At 39.9% G+C, this 21,638-nt stretch overlaps 1 protein-coding gene across 8 annotated transcripts in view; it reads left to right on the forward strand.

The window, feature by feature from the left end:
- The first annotated feature begins 7,681 nt into the window (after window positions 1-7,681).
- MARCHF8 (membrane associated ring-CH-type finger 8) overlaps window positions 7,682-21,638 on the forward strand; it is a 125,260-nt gene continuing 111,303 nt past the window's right edge. For 2 of the 8 annotated variants that reach the window (XM_019813519.2, XM_045040331.1), the window contains exon 1: window positions 7,690-8,344. The gene's annotated coding sequence lies outside the window, so the exon portion shown is untranslated. Of the gene's footprint in view, window positions 8,345-9,282; window positions 9,425-21,638 lie in introns of all 8 variants that reach the window. The other 6 variants (XM_045040329.1, XM_019813521.3, XM_019813523.2 and 3 more) reach the window with 6 other exon arrangements.

Raw genomic sequence — 21,638 nt, forward strand, 5'->3', positions numbered from 1 at the left:
ATATACTTTTTTGAATGGCAGTTTTACAATAGAAGGCGTCTCACTTGTTGCCATTAAATATAGAATCCACCTTTTCACTTTTTGAAAAATGGCTATATTTAAAACAAAATCTCACATTTTGGTTTGTTTTTCTTATATGTTGAGTGCTATTACCAGGAGAAATTCAAATAAATATTCAATTTCATTATGAGTTTGATTATTTGATTATGTACAATACTTTTTTCTTTTATAAAGACTTAAAAAAATGTTTTTTTATGTTTATCTTTGAGAGAAAGAGAGAGCACGAGCAGGGGAGGGGTAGAGAGCAAGGCAGACAGAGAATCTGAAGCAGGCTCCAGGCTCTGAGCTGTCAGCACAGAGCCCGACCCAGGGCTTGAACTCATGAGCAGTGAGATCATGACCCGAGCCGAAGTTGGACACTCAACCAACTGAGCTACCCAGCTGCCCTAAGACTTTTTAAAATAAAACTATTAAATCAATAATTTATTCTACTTGGAAAAAGTGACTCTAAGAATAAAGGTATTCATTTAAGGTATAAGGGCCCTGCTCCCAGATGTAACCAATACACTGTTCAAGCTTTTGGGAGCTCACTTGCTTCATGGAAGTTTAGTTGAATCTGATCCTGAACCCTGGTAAACAGCTGGCAGGTAACCCAGATAGACTTTGCAACTCTAGCCCAAGCCCAGTGGGATCTGAAGTGGTTCCAGAAAGCTAATTTAGGGTGCTCGACAGGGTTTCTTTCTCCATGCAAAGCTGAATGAACTAGACATTACCTCCATACTCCCAATTTTTATTAGTATGCTAGTCTGCTGAGACTGCCCTACCAAAGTATGCTAGACTGGGTGGCTTTAACAACAGAAATTAATTTTCTCACAGTTTCTAGAGGCTGGAAGTCCCAGATCAAGGTTCCTCAGGGTGGTTTCCTGGTAAGATTGCTTCTTCCTGGCTTTTGGAGGGGTGTCTTCTCATTGTGTGCCTTTCCTTGGTGTGCAGACACGTGGAGCTCTCTGGTGTCTCTTCTTTTAAGGACACTAATCCTATGGGATCAGGGCCCCACTCATATGACTTCCCTTAATCTCAATTACTTCCTTAATCCAGATACAGCCATACTGGGGGTTAAGGTTTAACATACGAATTTGGAGGACACACATACATTTAGTCCATACCAGTCCATTCTTTTTAGTTATATCATTTATCTCAAATTCACCTACTCCTCTGCAGTTACCCTAGTCCATATTACCATAGACTTCACCTGACCTATTGTAACTGCTGCCTAACTAGACTTCTTGAATTAGTTCTGTGGTCCTTTATATGACCCCATATTCTACACTTCAATTGTAGTGAGCTTGAAAACCAAAAAATTGAGCATATCAATGCTTGAAATATATCAGTAACTTCTTCTTTTCTTAGATTAAAATGACCCAAATTCTTCATCATTCTTCCTAGTAAGGCCCCTGTGATCTGGCCCCCATCAATTTCTCCAGCCTCAAATTGCACTCTTTATCCCAACTTTCTGGAATTTGCCCACAATGACTTTATTTTTGTTTTCTCAGCCAGTTTCTCCCTAATAACTACTGGTTTTTCAGATGCTGACTCCATCACTACTTTTGGAAGAAAGCCTTCCCTCATCTATTCTTGTCTAGTACCCTTCCTCATCCTACCATATACTTTTCCTTCATGGAACCTGCCACGGTATCATTTTGACTTTGAATTGCACAAGATGGCAAGTCCATTGGAGCATCTGTTAGGTGTCAGGCACAATTGTTAAGTGCTGTAGATGCAGTGCTCCACTAAACATCCCTGCTTTTATTGCATGCTTACATTCTAGGGGAAAAATAAATACAAGAATATTCCAGATGGAGTATCAGTATGTTAGGATGCTGTATTCATTTACTAGTGCTACCATAACAAAGTACCACAGACTGGGTGGCTTACACAATTTTCTCAGAATTCTGGAGGCTAGAAGTCAGAGATCCAGGAGTTGGCAGGGTCGGTTTCTTCTGAGAATGTCTTTGGTTTGCAGATAGCCAGCCACCTTCTCCCTGTGACATCACATGGTCTTCCCTCTATGCACAGTTGTGTTCTAGTCTCTTCTTATGTGGACACCAATCTTACTGGATCAGGACCACCCTAATGACCTTATCTTGCGGGCACACAGCACAGCAGATGAGTAATGGAAGCAGGAAAGTTTGTTAAAGCGGAAACTGTATGATGAGATATGAGAGCCGGCGAGGTAGAGAACTATGTGCTCTGAAGGTTGGGTTTCTGTTTTATTGACAGTTCTTAACTAGGGGGCGGAATCGTTGTTACTTTGGGTGAGAAGCAGAGTTTCTCACTTTTTCTAATTTGGTCATGGGTTTCCTGTCACAGCATCCTCCATCTTGGGTCTGTCTGGTTTGATCTGGTTTCTTGTGGAGTGCTGCCAGGACTGGCCTCTGACTTTCCCTGATAGCTGGTCAGGACTTCCTTGTTGCTGGCCTCCAGGTATCCTGTTAGAACCTAACTGCCTATTCTAACACTGTCTCCAGTACGGTCCCAATATGAGGTACTGGGGGTTAGGAGTTCAACGTATAAATTTTATGGAAACTTGATCCAGACCAGAATAGATTCTATATATTGCTGTGATAACAGATTAACCCCCAAAGTTCTGTGGTTTAACACAACAAAGTTTATTCCTCACCCACGCAAAATTGTGAGTCAGGCAACTTCCCAGGGTAGCTGATGAGGAGATTCAGGCTGATTCTCTAAGATTGCTGCAGCTGGGGGGGAGGGGGGGGAAGCTAGAGGTTTCACATTGACTTTTAAATGATTTTATCTAGAAGTGTATTATATTCTGCCCCTAGCCCATTGGTTGGAATTAGTCTTATGGCTTTACCCATTTGCCAGAGTTATGGTGGTGGGGAATGGATATTTAATGAGCTGTAAAAGCTCTGCCACAGATGGTAATAAGTGCTAAGAACAAAAACCAAGCACAATAGGGTGACATAGATAGGACTGTTGTTTTAGAAAGGGTAGTCAGAAACATCCTGTGGGATGACCCTATTGAGTAGAGGCAGAACGACGGAGATAGAAGTTTTTTGAATACGTGGCAAGGGAGGTGGGCAGGACAGTAAGAGAGAGACTGCCACAAGGCAGTCCTGGGGGGCTGTTAAGGGGAAGGTGAGGAGGTATCGAAATGTATGGAATTATCCTTTTTTGGTACATGTGTCCTGGTGTAAGTAACCCATTGGTCAGCTAGGGCTTATGGATATTTTGAGGTGGGTCACCTAATGGGCCTGTTTGTATTTGGCTTACTCAGGTTTCCATTGCTCAAGCTGGTTGCCTAAAAGCACCCTCTGTACATCCACTGTGAGAAAGTTACACTTAAGTCACAAAGGAAGTGAAATGGGAGAAAGTGTTCCGTATCTGAGGAAACCAAGAAATAGCAAGGAAGCTAGGCAGCTGGAGCAAAGCAAGTGAGAGGGACAACAGGAAATAAGGGGCTACATCATGGAGGATGTGATAGGCACGAACTTTGGATTTTATTCTGAATTAGGAAAATACTGGGGGGTTACGTAATTGGACTCTCTCACTCTCATGATTGTGTAGAGAAAAGACTGGATGGAAGTCTTCCAAAGATGGAAGTCAGGAGACAGTGATCATCCATGAGGGAAACCATGGGGCTGGAGCTTGGGCTGATGCTGGGATACAGTACTCTCCTGGATGGTTTTTACCCCTTCTCTCCTCAAACCACCAGCACTCCTCTCCCTGTCCTCACTCTCAGCTTCTTGTTTTATTAAACTAGCAACAATTGGAAAATAAATTCTATATGCATCTAACAGCAAATGTACTGTGCCTTTCCATTCCCCTTGCTCACCTGTCTATGGATGACCCCACCAGCCAACTCGAGGACTTCCTTCCTACAGTGGTCACTGTCTCCTGCATTGATATTTTCTCATCACTGGACCATTTCTATTAGCATATAAATATTTAAACAAAACTTTAACCCCCACATCTCTTGCTTGCTGATGTCTCATTCCCCTGCTCGTCTTTACAGCAAAAAGAAATCTGCTTGCTGTCACCAGTTACTATCTCTGCAATAAGGCTTGTATCCCAACCACTTTATCTTAATTGCTCCGTTCTCAAGCTCTCAAAGATCTCTCCATTGGCAAATCCAAAGGTCAGTTCTCATTTTACTCAACTTCTCAGGAGCAAAGGAAATGACATGCTGAGGCACTTCCTTCTCCCTAAAAAATTGTCTTCGCTTAGACTTCAGGACTCCTCTGTTTTGTTTCTCCTTTTATCTCTGGCTGCTCCTACTGTGTTTCCTTTGCTTACTCTTCCCTTCTCTGAAGTGCTACACAAGCAGCCTTTGGATCTTTTCTTTTTCCTCCAGTTATGCAATCAATGTCCTAGGTCAGCAACTTTCAGTGATTTTCAAACTGTAAGGCCACACTGTTACTTGGTTAAAAAGTCAATTGAGTTGGGAGAAGTTTTTAAAAAGTGGAACAGAATAAAGTGGAAAAGAAATAGTGAATTATACATTGGGAGGTGAATTTGCTTCTTGAAACTTTTTAAGTTATCTACATGTATTTGGTCAGTATGGGAACTATTCTGTATCCTGGGTTGAGGTCAGAAGGTATAAAGTTACTGCTCTGTGTGATCTCATTTAATTTTGTGGCTTTAAATACCACTGACCAATCAATTTATGTCTCTGTATCTCTCCCCAGAATTTCAGTGTCTTCTATGCATTTTCTAACTGTACATCTCTATTTGGATGGCTAATGGGCATGCCAAATTTAGCATGTCCAAAATAAAATTCTTGATCCCCCCCCTCCCAAGTCTGCACATATCCTTTGTTGATTTTAAAAATAAAAGCCAGTTATTTTACCAGCAAAAATCAATTTATTTGGGAATAGCAGAGAATTGAAATTCAGGACAAACAAGATACAGCAGAAATCTTAGGGTAGTCTAGCGAAGGAGAGGAACATTATTTTATGGAGATGAAGGAGGAAGCTAGGAGGGGTTGTTTTGAACAAAAATCCATTGGAGAAAAGAAAGAATTCAGGGTGACAAGGGTTTCTCATTGGCTGAATTTCTGGCTTAGTCAATTTATCATAGGAGATGCACTGTTCATCTTTTCCTACTGGGACCTGTAACTGATGATTCTTTCTTGTTATCCCTTCTTCTGTTGGGGTAATTGATTATTCTTCCAGTAATTGATGAGGAGTCGTATGGCACAAGAGCTCCCCCTTCTGGTCTCCCAACTCCATTTTAGTGAGGTTTCCCTTTATTAATTTTCACACCTTTCTCCATCTAAGTAAATGACAGTTCCATTTTTTTGGTTGCACAGGCCAAAAACCTTGGAGTTCCTTCACTCTGTTCTCTTAGTATACATCTAATCAATCTGAATATGTCATTGGTCCTACTTTGGAATATACCAAACACTATGTGAAGCAAAATTGTCATTTAGCATAGCATAGGAAGGCCAAAATCAAAGAATAAACAGATATAGTGAAACCACATTGTTATGGTTATTAATAAAAAGGAAAGGCATTTACACTTGGAATCAGGAAACAGAATTCAAGACTGGCTCTACCACCTTAGCAGGTTATTATTCACCTCTTTCTATGTTTGCAAATCCCCTGTTATTCCTTACATTCATCATTCTAGTGAGAACACTAGTACACCCACTGTGTTGCATGATATGCTGTTACAGAGTCGTATATAATTAAAGTATATCTTATCCTACTTACCAATGTATTTTGTTTGCCAGGAGACCCTAACTGAAAAAACTAGAAATGGTTAGATATGTTCAGCCATTTGGTGGGGACTTCTTTCTTTCCCACAAACTCTCAGAGAGGGTAGGCAATTTCCTTCCCCATGTGGGCTGGAGCAGTAGAGAGCCCAGTAGTATATACCAGGAATCCCCATCACCACAAACAGGATGTGGAATTAACCTGCTGTCATAAAGCCAGTACACCCCTTGGGGTGAGTACCTGGTACCCATGAACAGTTGCCTTATTGGTAGCCGTCCATTCTAAGTGCAAAGATTTCTTTTTGGTTGTGCTTAGTTTCCTTGCTGACAATGATCAACTCCAGTCCAGGTGGCGAGAATCCAGACCCAGGACCTGAACAAGTTCAAGTTGTCATTTCTCATTCCCTCAGGACTCTGACCTCCTCTATCACTACCCTGTTGCCAAAGGTCATATATGGTTAACATTTATTGAGCACTGTATGTATTGGCCACTTTAAAGAAAGGTGCCAGCATTATTTCATTTCATCTTCATAACGATTCAGTAGATACTATCTTTTAAGTAGATGAAGAGGTTCAGAAAGGTTAAGTAAATTGCCTAGATAGTATGGCTGAGCCAGGACTCATCCTAGCATTGTTTCCATGAGTTCTGCCTAACTGCAGATCCCTCTGGGTCTATGAAGGATCTTTGCCACTTCCTACAGATTCACACTGATAGGTTAACCAACTTTTTTGCTTCTCCAGCATGGTCTAGGCATAAGGTATACCACTGAAAGATACTATCCTGCCTTCACAGAACATTTGCTGCCAGAAGCAGCAGAAAAAGTCAAGCAGGCTGTGGCAACTGGACTTGTAACCTGTTTTCCATAGTAAAAGATGGGAATGGAGAAAAACTCATCACTGTATTTTCTACTATTTGTATTATTGCACTCTAGGTGTGTTAAAGAAGAGGATACTTGACCTTGTACTGACGTGGAGGATATCTTGAGCCCACTGTTCTGACCCTGTCAATTTGCTCTTAGCCAGGTATGCAAAGTGATCAGGATTGTATGGAGGAGTTAATTATGCAATAGATCACTCCTGGACAACAGAACAATTCTGAAATATTTGAAGGTATTTGCGAATAAGTCACTCATGAATTTACGAAGAAATTGTACAAATTATTAGTCTCTTAGGTAATTAATAGTGAATACTCTGGGAGAAATTGCCAGTGGCTGAAACTTTATTTATGTAAAGTCTGATGTAGGAAAACGACTTGGTAGAAATAGTTACTAAAGACAAAGTAAAAGCTATAATCAGGAAAGTCTGATGTGGACAAAGCTGAATGCTGAATAAAATGCTTATTTAGATGTTTGTATTTACACATACCAAGTCTGAGCCTCATGAAAATTATAGTACAATAGAATTTAAAATAAAAGTTGAAAGTCCCACAAGCCTTCCTCACACCCTTTGTTTGATGGGGGTGAGGATGGAGTACGCTGTGGAATACGCTGTGGAATAGCCATTCACTCCAGATTAGGGAGCGAAAGCAAACCAAAGAGTTCGTTAGGGTAAACAAAACTATTATTGCCTATGCTCTTCTGGGCATTCGATTTGCTACCGTTACCTAAGGTAGTATTTTCATCTTTCCCTCCAAGTTCAACATCAGAATACCGGACTGAATTCCCTTCTCCTTTCAACGGACTAATAATATACGCGGTCAAGCCCAGGGGTCACAAAGGGACGAAGACGGAGTGGTGGGGGGGCTTCCCTCTTCCGCGTCCGGACTGGGGAGGACGCGCCGGGTCTTGCCCCCACACCGCTGTAAGACCAGAAGAGCGCAGAAGATCCGCTCCACCGCCGCTGCCGCCCACCCCTTAGCGCGCCGTCGTTGCCGGGCAACACCTCCACAACTCCGCCCCTTGGCGGACACGTGACGCGCGTGTCACGTGACGGGCCAGCGGCGTCCTCCCGCAGAGGGGTGTAAACAGGCTCGGTGGTGGCCGAGCTGCGGCCCTGCTGTGTCCTGGTGTCCGGCATGCTTCAGGCGAGGCGGGGCGGCCCAGCCGCGAGCTCAGCGCCCACCTGAGGTAACCCTTGCGGCCTTGGGACGGGCGTACCTTACGCCGCGCGCAGTCACTGCTGCCCGCCGCCGACGAGGCCGGCCGAGCCCCGGACCCCGGCAGGGGGTGTGGCTGCCGGCGGTGCCGTCCGCGACAGGTGGGTTGGGCAGGGGCGGCCGCCGAGGCCCAAGCTCTGCACGGCTCTGGGTCGCGGCCTCGGCGCGGAGCCGGCCGAAAAGTGGCAGCGACCCCGGGCTGTGGGCCCTTCCGCCCCGGCTGCTCGAGGCTGCCCGAGGCTACTCTCCGGGCCGCGCCGAACCGAGGGCCGCAGGATCCGTGGGGGACGCTGAGGACCCCGGGCTGCCAGCGTGGAGTCCCAGTTGAAGCCTGGCCTGGCCCTTGCGGGCTGTGAGACCTTGGCCAAGTCAGCCTCAGCCCTCGCCCTGGCCTGAGTTTCCACATCTGTAATGAATGTCTGGACTAGATGATCTGTGAGGACCTGCCACTTCTGACGTGTGTGATCTCGAGACACCCGCATACTTTGGAAGCTGCCAGAGGGAACACTTAGGTAGATATTTGTCTTTTAATTGCTAAGTTCCTGTTTGTCTTTAAATTTCCACCTGACACGATTTGGATTCTTACTCACCTGGGTGAAGTTTTTAATAGAAAACTTACTAGACAAAGTCGTAATGGTTTATGTTACTGCGTTTTTTTTCAGGCGTTTTTGATGCAACGAACCCTTTTTTGAACCTCTTCTGGAAGCCCAGTTAGTTAAAAAAAAAAAAAAAAAAAAAAAGATAAAAACGAAACCTTTTTCTGCTTCGCTGTCTTCCTGTTCCACTGCACCACCTCTAAGGGCCCCCAGGGATCACAGGTTGAGAAGTATTGGTATACTGTTGGGAAAATGTTTTGAGTGTTAATTTGGTAGGCTCTGGATGGATCTTTTGCTTATGTGGAGTTTTCTATTATTTTTCCTTCGATTTTGTTCGACTGTATGTCATGCAATTAGAGAGACAATTAGTATATTCCTCATATAGATTTGGGAAAGCCCCCCCCAAATTTCCAATGGACGTTTCCCTTTCCATCTTTTCTTGCATTCCAGGCCCAAGGCAAGTAAGTGTGTGTTTATAATAGTGAGACCTTATGCGCGTTGCTCGTTGTTGCTCAGGTGTAGAATGGGAGCGGAAGGCTTTTTTTTTTTTTTTTTTTTTTGCCAAGACTTTTTTTTTTAGGCCCAACTGAATGGATTAGGACATTACCTCTGAAAAATACAAAAGTTGAGAGGGTACATGACTTAAAATCGTAGAGTCATGGAATGATATTACAAATTTTGAAACCCTGGAGCAAGAGAATTTTGGATTTTGAGAGAACTGAGTTTAGGAGGTCATGTTTCATATGGTGCATGAACATATAAACAGAATATGAAGGGGTGGTCGGTTGACCGAAAATTATAAGGATGATTTTGTTTAAGAGAAATGCTTACTTTTTTGGATTGTTGTTTTCAAGGACTGGGATTGATGAGAGATTTACTGAAACTTGAAGTTTTATACTGAAAGAGGAAAACCATAAACTTTTACAAGTTGTCCACTTGATGCTTCTGTGAAGTGAGCAAGATTGGAGGTTGAACGGACTATGAATGGAACCCAAGGTGACCTAGCAGAATATGTTTTCTCTTTTCAGAGTAGACCTGCGTCCTTGATCTTTGGTGTAGGTCTAGGTAGGTTACTTCTTTCCATCGGGGCTCAGTTTCTACCACAAAGTGAGGAAATTGGATTGATTACTGCTCCATTTTTTTTGGCTTCAATTAGGGTTGCCAGATGAAATACAGCTAACCTAGTTTAAATTTTAATTTCAGATTAACAATGAATAAGTTTTTAGTATAAATATTTCATAAGGCATGCGTTACTAAAAAAAAAAACATTGTTTATTTGAAGTTCAAGTTTAACTGGGTTTACTGCATTTTTATTTGCTAAATCTGGCGGCAGCCCTCCTTCCAACATTTTTTGTCTTCTTTAACTTAGCTCCAGGAAGGAATTATAGATGCATAGACAGAAATGAATTGATTCAACCAGTTAAGACTCCCTATTTGTTATCCAGCAGTAGCGCCTAGTTTTTGAGAAACAGCTGTTTCACTTGTGGTCTCCATCCCCCCCCCCCCCCCCCCCCCCCCCCCCCCCCCCCCGTGTACGTCCCTCTTCTGCCGTAAGCACATAATGTTCAGGTTTATACTTTTTGTAGGAAACAATTTAAATATCTGAATGCAAAAAAATAAATAAAAGTTGTCAAAATTTCTAAAAGTAACAAATTTAGGTCATGAAATGGCATGCACTATTTTTTTTTTCTATAAAAGATAGAACTCTACCTGTTCTCCAGTTACATGATTGACTTCAAGATGTGTTCTAAGGCAGTGGACTGTTCAGGAAGTTCTTACGCCTCTGATTTGGCCCCCTGTGATTATGGAATGTTAATCAGTATATGCACTATAAACATTTTATATTTTAACCGACCATTGTTAATCTTATTTTTGCTATATTTTGAAGAGTTTCAATGTTGAAATTCTTTTTCAAGGAGTATAATTATTTAATTCCTCAGTTTTTGAGAATTTTAAAGAAGACTAGGCCAGATCTTTACTCACCTCATCCTGAAATTCCTGAATTTTCAGATTCATTCATTCATTCGTTCAATAGTCAACAAAAAACTGAGTGCCTTCTATGAGCAGACTGATGTAATCAGTGTTCTGAATCTTCAGGTACTTATCTTTGACAGAGGAGCTAAATCACATGCATTCCAGGGATAATGTGATGAGGGCCTTGAAGTGATACAAATACTATGGAAATTGAGAGGAGGATGTGCACGCATAAGGCTGATGGATTGAATGGCAGAACCTCCTAGAGGAGATGGTATTTAATCCAGATTGCTGTGGTAAAGGTGGGATCAGGAAGACAGGCTGACAGAAAGGTAGGGAGAAGCAGGAAAAGGCAGAGAATCCATCTCTTCTGTTCTACAAAGCATACACTTCATTGGATTAAAAATAATTGATGATCTTGTTTATATGTAGTTTTTGGTTCACTACGATACTCCTCATCTGCATGAAGTATATTGGGATGAAACTTCTTCAGTGTGTGTCTATATTAGAGAGATATTCAGATATTAGTGTAGCTCTCTGAAAAAAATGTTTATGAAATACTTCACAATACAGAAATAAGTAATTTGCATATACAAAGCTCAAAAAATGGAATATTATCAATACCATTGAAACTGTGTGCCTTTTCCTGATTAGACACCTCCCCTTCCATCCCTTTGGAAGTAACCACCAGACTGAATTCTGCCGTTTCTTTGCTTTTCTTCATAAACTTATTTTATGTGTATACACCCCCCAGAACGTTTACTTTTGAATGTTTTTGAACTTTATATAAATGGCATTGTAGTATGTGGATTTTTTTCTGCGTCTTTTCCACTTAGGTTTCTATGTTTCATTCACGTTTTTTCCCCCATGTTTCTTTTTTTTTAATTTTTTTTTTTCAACGTTTATTTATTTTTGGGACAGAGAGAGACAGAGCATGAACGGGGGAGGGGCGGAGAGAGCGGGAGACACAGAATCGGAAACAGGCTCCAGGCTCTGAGCCATCAGCCCGGAGCCTGACGCAGGGCTCGAACTGACGGACCGCGAGATCGTGACCTGGCTGAAGTCGGACGCTTAACCGACTGCGCCACCCAGGCGCCCCCTCCCCCAAGTTTCCACCCATGCTAGTTTTTACCAAGTGTAAGCGTTTTGCTGAGGTAAACACCTGTGATTGGGATTGTTGCTTGTAGGGTATGGGCCTCTGTAATTTTCCAAGTATTGCCAAATTACTTTCCCTTGTAGTTGTGCTGTTTTACTTTCCTACCCTCATTGTATGAGAGTTCCTACTGATACCCTATTCACATGCTCTCTAGTGTTTACTATGAGCAAATCATATATCTAATAATAAATTTCTAATTGGAGTGTGTAAGGAAGTCTTACACCTCAACAGTAAAAGAAGAACTCAATTTAAAAACAAAGGATTTGAATAGACATTTCTTCCCACAGGCATACAAATGACCAATAAGCACCCAAAAAATAGCTTGATCTCATTAGCCACCAGGGAAATGCAAATCAATATCACAGTAAATTACTGTGTTGTACCCACTGGGATGACTATAATCTAAAAGACAGATAATAACAGGTGTTGTAGAGATTGTGGAGAGACTGGAATCTTCATACTCTGTTATTGGGAATGGAAAGGGATGTAGCTCCGTTGGGAAACAGTCTAGTAGTTCCTTAAACAGCTGAACACAGGGATAGCAAATGACATAGCAACTCCACTCCTAGGATATATATTCACACCAAAACTTGTATGCAAATGTTTACAGTATCAGTATGCATAGTAGCCAAAAATAAAAGTAACTTAAATGTATACCAGTTGATAAATGGATAAATTGTGGTTTATACATACAGTGGAATGTTACTCAACCATTAAAAGGAACGAAATACAGATTCATACTACAACATACATAAACTTTGAAGACATTATGCTAAATAATAAAAGCCAGTCACAAAAGGCCATGTTATTTTATGGCTATGTTTATATGAAATGTCCAGAATACACAAATCTATAGAGTCAGAAAATAGATTGGTGATTGCTCATATCTGGGCATTTGGGGTGGGGGAAGAAGGAAGATTTGCTGCATAATGGATTTCTTTTATGATGATCAATGTCCTAAAATTGATTGTGGTGGTGGTTGCACAATTTTGTGAGTATGCTAAAAGCCATTGAATTGTACACCTAAAAAAGTCATTGGTGGAAAGATATTGAAATAAAACACAAAAAAGGTTGCCATGTTGTGAACAGCCCTAAGGAGAGGCCCATGCAATAAAGGATCAAGGCTTGGCCACAGCCACATGAACTTAGAAGCAAATTCCTCCTTCCTTCCTTTTATATAGAGCCAAGCCTTCAGATGATCTTATAGCCTGGCCAACATTTTTTTTTCTTTCCAAGATTTTCTTTAAATTCAAGTTAACATATAGTGTAGTATTGGTTTCAGGAGTAGAATTTAGTGATTCATCCCCTATGAATCATCCCCAGTGCTCATCCCAACAAGTGCCCTCCTTAATGCCCATCACTCATTTAGCCCATACTCCCACCCACAACCCCTCAAGCAACCCTCAGTTCTCTATAGTTAAGAGTCTCTTATGGTTTGCCTCCCTCTCTATTTTTGTTTTATTTTGTTTTTCCTTCCCTTTCCTTGTGGTCATCTCTTTTGTTTCTTAAATTCTACATATGAGTGAAATAATATGGCATTTGTCTTTCTCTGACTTCTTTCACTTAGCATAATACACTACTTCCATCCCATCTCATTGCAAATGGCAAGATCTCATTCTTTTTGATGGCTGAGTAATATTGTGTATATATATATACCGCACCTTCTTTATCCATTATCAATTGATGGACATTTGGGCTCTTTCCATAATTTGGCTATTGTTGATAGTGCTGCTATAAACATTGGGGTGCATATGCCTCTTCAAATCAGTATGTTTATATCCTTTGGATAAATACCTGGTAGTGCAATTGCTAGGTGGTAACTTTCTGAGGAAACTCCAGACTTCCAGAGTAGCTACATCAGTTTGCATTCCCACCAACAGTGCAAGAGGGTTCCCCTTTCTCCGCATCTTTGCCAACATCTGTTGTTTGCTGAGTTGTTAATTTTAGCCATTCTGACAGGTGTGAGATGGTATCTCATTGTGGTTTTGATTTGTATTTTCCTGATGACGATGTTAAACATTTTTTCATGTGTCTGTTAGTCATGTGTATGTCTTTGGAGAAATGTCTGTTTATGTCTTCTGCCCCTTTCTTAACTGGATTGTCTATTTTTTGGGTGTTAAGTTTGGTAAGTTCTTTATAGATTTTGGATACTAACCCTTTATCTGATATGGCATTTGCAAATATCTTCTCCCATTCTGTAGGTTGCCCTTTTGTTTTGTTTTCGTTTTGTTGATTGTTTCCTTCGCTGTGCAGAAGCTTTTTATCTTGATGAAGTCCCAATAGTTCATTTTTGCTTTTGTTTCCCTTGCCTCCAGACATGTCTAGTAAGAAGTTGCTCTGCTACCCAGCAGTTTTGACTGCAGCCTCACGCAAACCATGAGCTAAGCTGTCTAAATTCCTGACCCATACTAATTGTTAGATGGTAAATGTTTATTGTTTTAAATGAGTTTTGGGGTACTTGGTTTTGTGCACAATAAATAATACGTGGGCAGTGATTTTGCATTATGTGTTGCCTTTCATTTTGGTGTTGTGGAAAGCTGTGATGGTTAAATTAATAAACCATAATGGACTCTTTTTTATCATCATTTTGTTAACCACAACTTGTGACAGTAATTAGTACATTTCTTTAAAAAAATTTTTTTTAATGCTTATTATTTTTGAGAGAGAGAGAGAGACAGAGAGAGATAGAGAGCAAGCAGGGGAGGGGCAGACAGAGAGGGAGACACAGAATCCGAAGCAGGCTCCAGGTTCTGAGCTGTCAGCACAGAGCCCGACGCAGGGCTTGAACTCACAGACTGCAAAATCATGACCTGAGCTGAAGTCACTTAACCGACTGAGCCACCCGGGCGCCCCAAGGGTAATACATTTCTTGAGATATCCTCTAAATTATTGGGGGGGGGGAATTTATGCTTAGAATAGTTTAAATTTGTTTTATTATAGTTTTCTTGTTTTATTATAATTCCCAAACTTTGTAATCCTGTGTGATAAATTAAGAATCTTTATCAACTAGGACAGGGCACTTCCAAACCATATATCAGTACAGAGTATTTCTCATATTGTCATGATCTTCTGGTAACCATTTTATAAAAATTATGGATGGTATTAATATATTTTAGGCAGATTTGTTTTTATTATTTATGGCTTTAGAAAAGCACTCAAAAAATAGTTATTGAGGCAAACTTGAGTTCCCTAGAAGCAGCCTCAGTTTACTGAAACCATATGAAAGGAGGTTGAAGAAGACTTTTTTTCTTTTCCTTTGAATATTTCTGAATTTCAGTTGAAGAAAGATTGTTTGACTGTATGGGTAAGGAATTCAGAGTGGGTTTTGAAATTTTATTTTATTTTATTTTATTTTATTTTATTTTATTTTATTTTATTTATGCTTATTTGTTTTTCGAGAGAGAGAGAGCATGCGCAGTGCAGGGGCAGAGAGCGGGAGAAAGAGAGAGAGAGAATCTCAAGCAGTCTCTGCACTGTAAGCACCAAGCCTGATATGGGCTCAAACTCACAAACTGTGAGATCATGACCTGAGCTGAAACCAAGAGTTGGACCCTTACCCAACTGATCCACCCAGACACCCCTGAAATTTGATTTTTAAAAATAATTACATGTATAAAAAAATTTTAAGGATTCACTGCTCTTTATTTTTCTTACTTTTTTAAAAAATATAAAAGATGTATATTTATTAATATACAAGTATATCTGAAATATTATACGAAGAAAACAGACCACAGAATTTTTCCCTCAAAAGTTTTATAGTTTTAGCTCTTATAGTAGGTCTATGATCTACTTTTAGGGGTTAAAGGGTATGTGGTATGAGATAGGGGTCTAGGTTTATTACTTTTCTTTATGAATTCACAGCTGTTTTAGTATCATTTATTGAAAAGATTATCCTTTCCCTATTGAATTTCTTGTCCTTTCTCCAGCCTTTGCCCATTGAATTATCTTGCCATTTTTTGTTGGAAATCAACTGATGGTATATGTGTGAATATACTTTGGACCCATTCTTCTGTTGATTTGTAGATCTGTCCTTATGTCAATACTGTACTGCTTTTCTTACTGTGGCTGTGTGGCTTGAAATTAGTTAGTATAAATCCTTTACCTTTGTTTTTTATTTTCAAAGATCTGTTTCAAAGGATTATTTTTAGTTTTGTAGTGTACATGTCCTATACATATTTTGTCAAATTTTTATCTTAATATTTTGTTTTTGATATTATAAATGAGATTAAAATTATTTTCCACTTGTTTATTGCCAATATGTAGAAATACAGTTGGTTTTGTATATTACCTTTATATCTGGTAGACTTTCTAAATTCACTTACTACTTCTAGTAGTCTTTTGGTTACTTTTTAAAGAATTTTCTACAACTTTTCTTTCTACAACTTTTCTTTCTACAACTATTTCTTTCTCCCTGCCTGCTTGCCTTCTTTTTTTCCTTAATTTCTTTCTTTGGCCCATTACATTGTCTAGAATCTCAAATCCAACATTATGATAGAAGTGGTAAGGACATTCATGTTGTGGTCCTAGTCTGATGAAGAAAGCCTTCAGTCATATGAATGATACGAAAAGCATTCATGATAAAAATTTTTGAATGTTAAATTAGACTTAAGAAAAATTAAAAGCTTCTTCACTTTAAAAGACACTGCTAGGAAAAATACAAGATCTGCTACAGAATGGGAGCAAATATTTGCAATTCATATGTCCGACAAATTATCCAGTGTGTATAAAGAACCTCTACGAATCATTAATAAGAAGGCAGACAACTCAAATTATAAAATTGATAAAAGATTTGGAAAGACACTTCACAAAGGCCGATATTTGAATTTACAATAGGCACGTTTTAAAATTCTCAGTATATTTAGGGAGGTGCAAATCAAAATTATAAACAATTCTTTGCCTACAATAATGCTTACAATTGAAGACATTGATGATATCAAGGCTTGTTGAAGATGTAGAGCAACCGGAACTTACATAAATTCTTAGGAGTGTATCGTGATATAGGCACTTTGGAAGACAGTGTCACAGTTTCCTGTTAACTTAAACATACACTTGTGGGATAACCCGGAATTCCACCCCCGGTTATAAAATAAAAGGTTATGTCACAAATGGTGTAATGACAATGTTTAGAGATCAAAGCTGGAAATTAATCCAAATGTCTGTCAACCATTAGACAATGGAACACCATTCCACAGTAAGAATGGAAATACTGATAATATCACGGCATGAAATTGGAAAACATTTTGCTGAGCAAAAGAAGCCAGGCACGAAAGAGTAAATACTGGAGAATTTCATTCATCTTAGAGCCAGCAAAATTAATGTATAATAAAGGAGATTAGTAATTGCCTTGGGTCAGAGTGGGAAGAACTGACTGCAGAGGAGAAAGGGGATTTTTTTACAGTGATAGAAATATTCTCTCTGAATTTTAAGTGGTTTGTGGTTACACTAAATTCGTCAAAACTTTTCTAGCATTACATTTAAAACGGGTGTATTTTAGGTAAGTTGTGGCTCAATACAGTTGACTTAAAAAAGCAAGGTGTAAAGAGCATTTATAGAATAAGCATTTATGTGTTGTATACAGTAATTTTATGTATAATTTTTTTTTATTTTAAATTTTTTTTTTCAACGTTTATTTATTTTTGGGACAGAGAGAGACAGAGCATGAACGGGGGAGGGGCAGAGAGAGAGGGAGACACAGAATCGGAAACAGGCTCCAGGCTCTGAGCCATCAGCCCAGAGCCCGACGCGGGGCTCGAACTCACGGACCGCGAGATCGTGACCTGGTTGAAGTCGGACGCTTAACCGACTGCGCCACCCAGGCGCCCCGATAATTTTTAAATGTATGTGTACACACATGCATAAGAAGTGTCTAGAAGGATGTTCAGCAAATTGTTACTGATTATGTCTACATGGTGGGATTTTAAGAGATATTGAAAATATGATTGGACTTTCTTATATTTGAATAATTTTTTTTTAATGAACATGTTTTGACAAAAGCAAAAAAAAATTGTGTTTTGGTTATCTGGAATTTCTATTCTTAGATGTTTTCATCTTTTAAATATTGAATAAGCATTATAGTAATTATGAAACATGTTTAAAACTTAAATACTATTAGTTTGTAATCACCACCAGTTAGGAACAAAATCTTACATTATCTTTGGTGCCCCCTGGTCCCCTTCTCATCCTATCTTTTTACCTCCCCACAGACATAACTGCTACCCTGAACTTGTTTTTATTGTTTCATTTTTTTAATAGTTTTATCACATTTGAATTTCTGTGCTGTGTTGTTTCCGTCTTGACACCGTTGAATGTAATAACTAGAATCATACTGTGTGTGCACTTTCATCACTTGCTTTTTCATCCCACGTAGCGAGACTTGAGACTCACCTATATTTCTGTATGTGGCTGTAGTTCACTGATGTCATTAATGTATTGCATTACATTATATAAATATTCCATAATTTGATCTTTGTACTCTTGGTGAATGGGTTGTCATTTTTTTTCTGTAATGAGCAGTGTTTATGCGAATGTTTTTTTAAGTTTATTTATTTTAATAATCTCTACACCCAATGTGGGGCTTGAACTCACAACCCCGAGATCAAGAGTCACATGCTCTTCGGACTGAGCCAGCCAGGTGCCCTGGTTATGTGAACATTGTGTGCATGTCTTTTGGTGCACAAAGGCAGGACTTTCTCTGTATAGTTGGAGGTATAGATTTTAATTAGTGGACTAATGCATTTCTTTAACTTTTGTAGAAGTACTTGTTTTCTATTGCTGTGTAAGAAATTACCACAAACTTAGAATCTTAAACAACACAAATTTATTGTCTTATAGTTCTGTAGATGAGAAGTGTGGTAGGCTTCCCTGGGTTACCTGCTCTGGATCTTACAAGGCTGAAATCAAGTTGGGCACATATATTCATAATTCATTCAACTCTTTCTCTATTAGTGGATATTTAGTGTGTTCTGATTTTTCTTTTTAAAAATTTTTAAAAATTGTTTAAAAATGTTTTGTATTTATTTTGAGAGAGACAGAGAGAGAGAGAGAGAGAGAGAGAGAGAGAGAGCGCGCGCACACACACATATGAATGGGGAGGGGCAGAGAGAGAGGGAGAGAGAATCCCAAGCAGGCTGTGCTGTCAGTGCAGAGCCCTACAAGGGGCTCAGTCTCACACACCGTGAGACCATGGCCTGAGCTGAAATCAGGAGTCAGAAGCCTAACTGATTGAGCCACCTAGACACCCCTGATTTTTCTCTTTTATAACAGTGTTGAAGTGACTGTTTTTGTGTGTATGTCTTTGAACATTCATGGGAAGTATTAGTGTGGTATAGAGTCCTAAAAGTGGAATCGTCTGGTCAATGAGATTTAAATTGTATAGTGGCGGTTGTTGCCCCAATTTTTATTTCAGCCTACACTTCCCCTAATAATGTGTAGGTACCCTTTTTTCCATTCCCTTGCCTGTATTGTCTGTTACCAATTCTCTATATTTTTCTGTATTTTATTTTTATTTAAAACAATTTTTTAATGTTTTTTTAATTTTTTTATTTTTGAGAGAGACAAAGTGCGAGTGGGGGAGGGACAGAGAGAGAGGGAGACACAGAATCTGAAATATGCTCCAGGCTCTGAGCTGTCAGCACAGAGCTTGATGCGGGGCTCTAACTCATGAGCTGTGAGATCATGACCTGAGCTGAAGTTGGACCCTCAACTGATTGAGCCGCCTAGGTGCGCCTGTATTTTTCTGTATTTTAAAATTGACGTTTAAGTTTTCATCAAAATACTTAGATATTGTTTAAAAATAGTGAACACAGAGGGCTTATAATGAAAGGTAACTTCTGTTTTCTTTTTTATAATTTTTTTTTCATATAAGTTTGTTTATTTGCTTTGAGAGTAAGCACATGCAGGGGAGGAGCAGAGAGAAGGAGAGACAGAATCCCAAGCAGGCTCTGCGCCATCAGTGCACAGTCCCATGCAGGGCTCAAACTCACAAACTGTGAGATCATGACCTGAGCCGAGATCAAGAGTCCGACACTTAACTGACTGAGCCACCCAGGCGGCCCGGCAACTTCTGTTTTCTTATTTCTATGGTAGTTATCTTCGTAGTTCTAAACTTAATGCTTATACACATTATTGATTTATCAGTTTTAGATTATGCATTGCTTTCTTGTTATTTGGATTTGGGCATCTTAAACTCCTCACTTACCTTTTCTGCATTCCAACTATGGCTATATCCCTATTTTTATTGAAATCAGTAGTCAGTGACCACTCTGTTCTATAGAGCCAAGTAGTAGTCTGTGATTGCTTTTTCTTTCTTATGTATCTTTTTAAAGTTACCTCATTTTTCAGTGGCATAACTTTTCATATACACATTCTTTTTATCATGTTCTTTCATATTATCCATATTTTTTCAGTCTCTATAATTTTCTGGAGGTCTTTCCTCCTAGAGCCTTCCATCAGCCTGCTTTAAATGTGGACTGGAATTCTCTAGGTCAGTCACTATGTGGGAAACCTTTTTCCAGGCCAGTTTCTCCAGAGAATCATCTTTCTCTCATTGTGTATTGATCTTGGTAATTTAAGCCCTTGCTCCTCAAAATTTAGTTCATAAACCAGCAATGTTGGTATCATCTTAGAGCTTATTAGAAATGTACAATCTCAGGCTGCATCCCAGATCTACAGCATCAGAATAAGATGATTTGTATGCACCCCAAATTTTGAAACCCCTGGGCTGTGCTATACCGTGGTAACAGTTACAGTAGGAACAACAAAGATGGCGGTTGAAGAGAGAACTGGATGAAGGATCTTAATGAATGTTTTTAAGGGCCTAGAAGTGGAAAATATTACTGTCCTCTTATTAGGAATCAGTCACATGGCCTCTCATAATTGCAAAAGAGACTGGAAAATGTAGTCTCCCATTTGCCCGGAAACAGGAAATGATGTAGTAGGTAAATTGCCTTGAGTCTGTTTCAGTTAGTCATTCTGGTCTCCAAACTGTTTCATTCTTTTTCCCACACCCAGAGCACACTAATCCCCTATCCAACCAGCCATTGCCTTCAGTTCAAAGTACAGGATCTCTAAGTGATGCCTGGCCAGCTGTCAGTTCCACATCAGCCTTTCTTAGTCAAGTGAACTAAGAAGACACACCTTCTCCTCAACCCTCAAAAAGTATTACAGTAAGAACACAACATGACTTGTAAACTGTCCTATTTGGAAGGTGAAGCATAGAGGGACAGTAGTCACTCTTCTGTAACAGTTTTGTTTTTTTTTTTCTTAATGTTTATTTCTGAGCAGAGAGGGAGAGCGCACATGCGAGCAGGGCAGAGAGAGAGAGGGAGACAAAGAATTGGAAGCGGGCTCCAGGCTCTGAGTTGTCAGCACAGAGCCTGATGCAGGGCCCAAACTCATGAATGAACTGTGAGATCATGACCTGAGCCGAAGTCAGACACTTAATGGACTGAGCCACCCAGGCGCTCCTGTAACAGTTCTTTAATCTTTATGGGCAGATATAATAAAGGAAGGCTCCCATCCTTGGAAGGAAAGGATGTTTCTTATTAGATTCTGATTTTGTTCCATGGGAGAAACTCTTCACCTTCCTTTTTCTTCATGGCCCCAGGGATCAACCTTTAGGAAGTTCTTCTTTTTCCATGTTCTTATTTGGCCTCATCACACATCCAGAATTGATGTTTGGTGTGCAGTCTCCTTGGGTATTGTGAAGTTGGTCTTTTTATAGAAGGTTAGACTCCCAGAAATTGCTTTTAGGTCTTGAACAGTCAGAGACCTTCTAAATGTGGGCTTGTAGTTTCTCTGCCAGTGTATTTCCCTCAGAAACATAAATTTTTAAAAAAATATTTATTTATTTTTGAGAGAGAGCGTGAGACAGAGTGTGAGTGGGGGAGGGCCAGAGAGAGGGAGACACAGAATTGGAAGCAGGCTCCAGGCTCTGAGCTGTCAGCACAGAGCCTGACGCAGGGCTCAAAACTCACGGAGCGCGAGATGATGACCTGAGCTGAAGTCAGACGCCCAACTGACTGAGCCACCCAGGCACCCCTGTTTCCCTCAGAAACTTAGACTCGTTATCCATTTGCTTCC

This window comes from Felis catus, chromosome D2 (assembly GCF_018350175.1).
Source record: "Felis catus isolate Fca126 chromosome D2, F.catus_Fca126_mat1.0, whole genome shotgun sequence".
NCBI lineage: Eukaryota > Metazoa > Chordata > Mammalia > Carnivora > Felidae > Felis > Felis catus.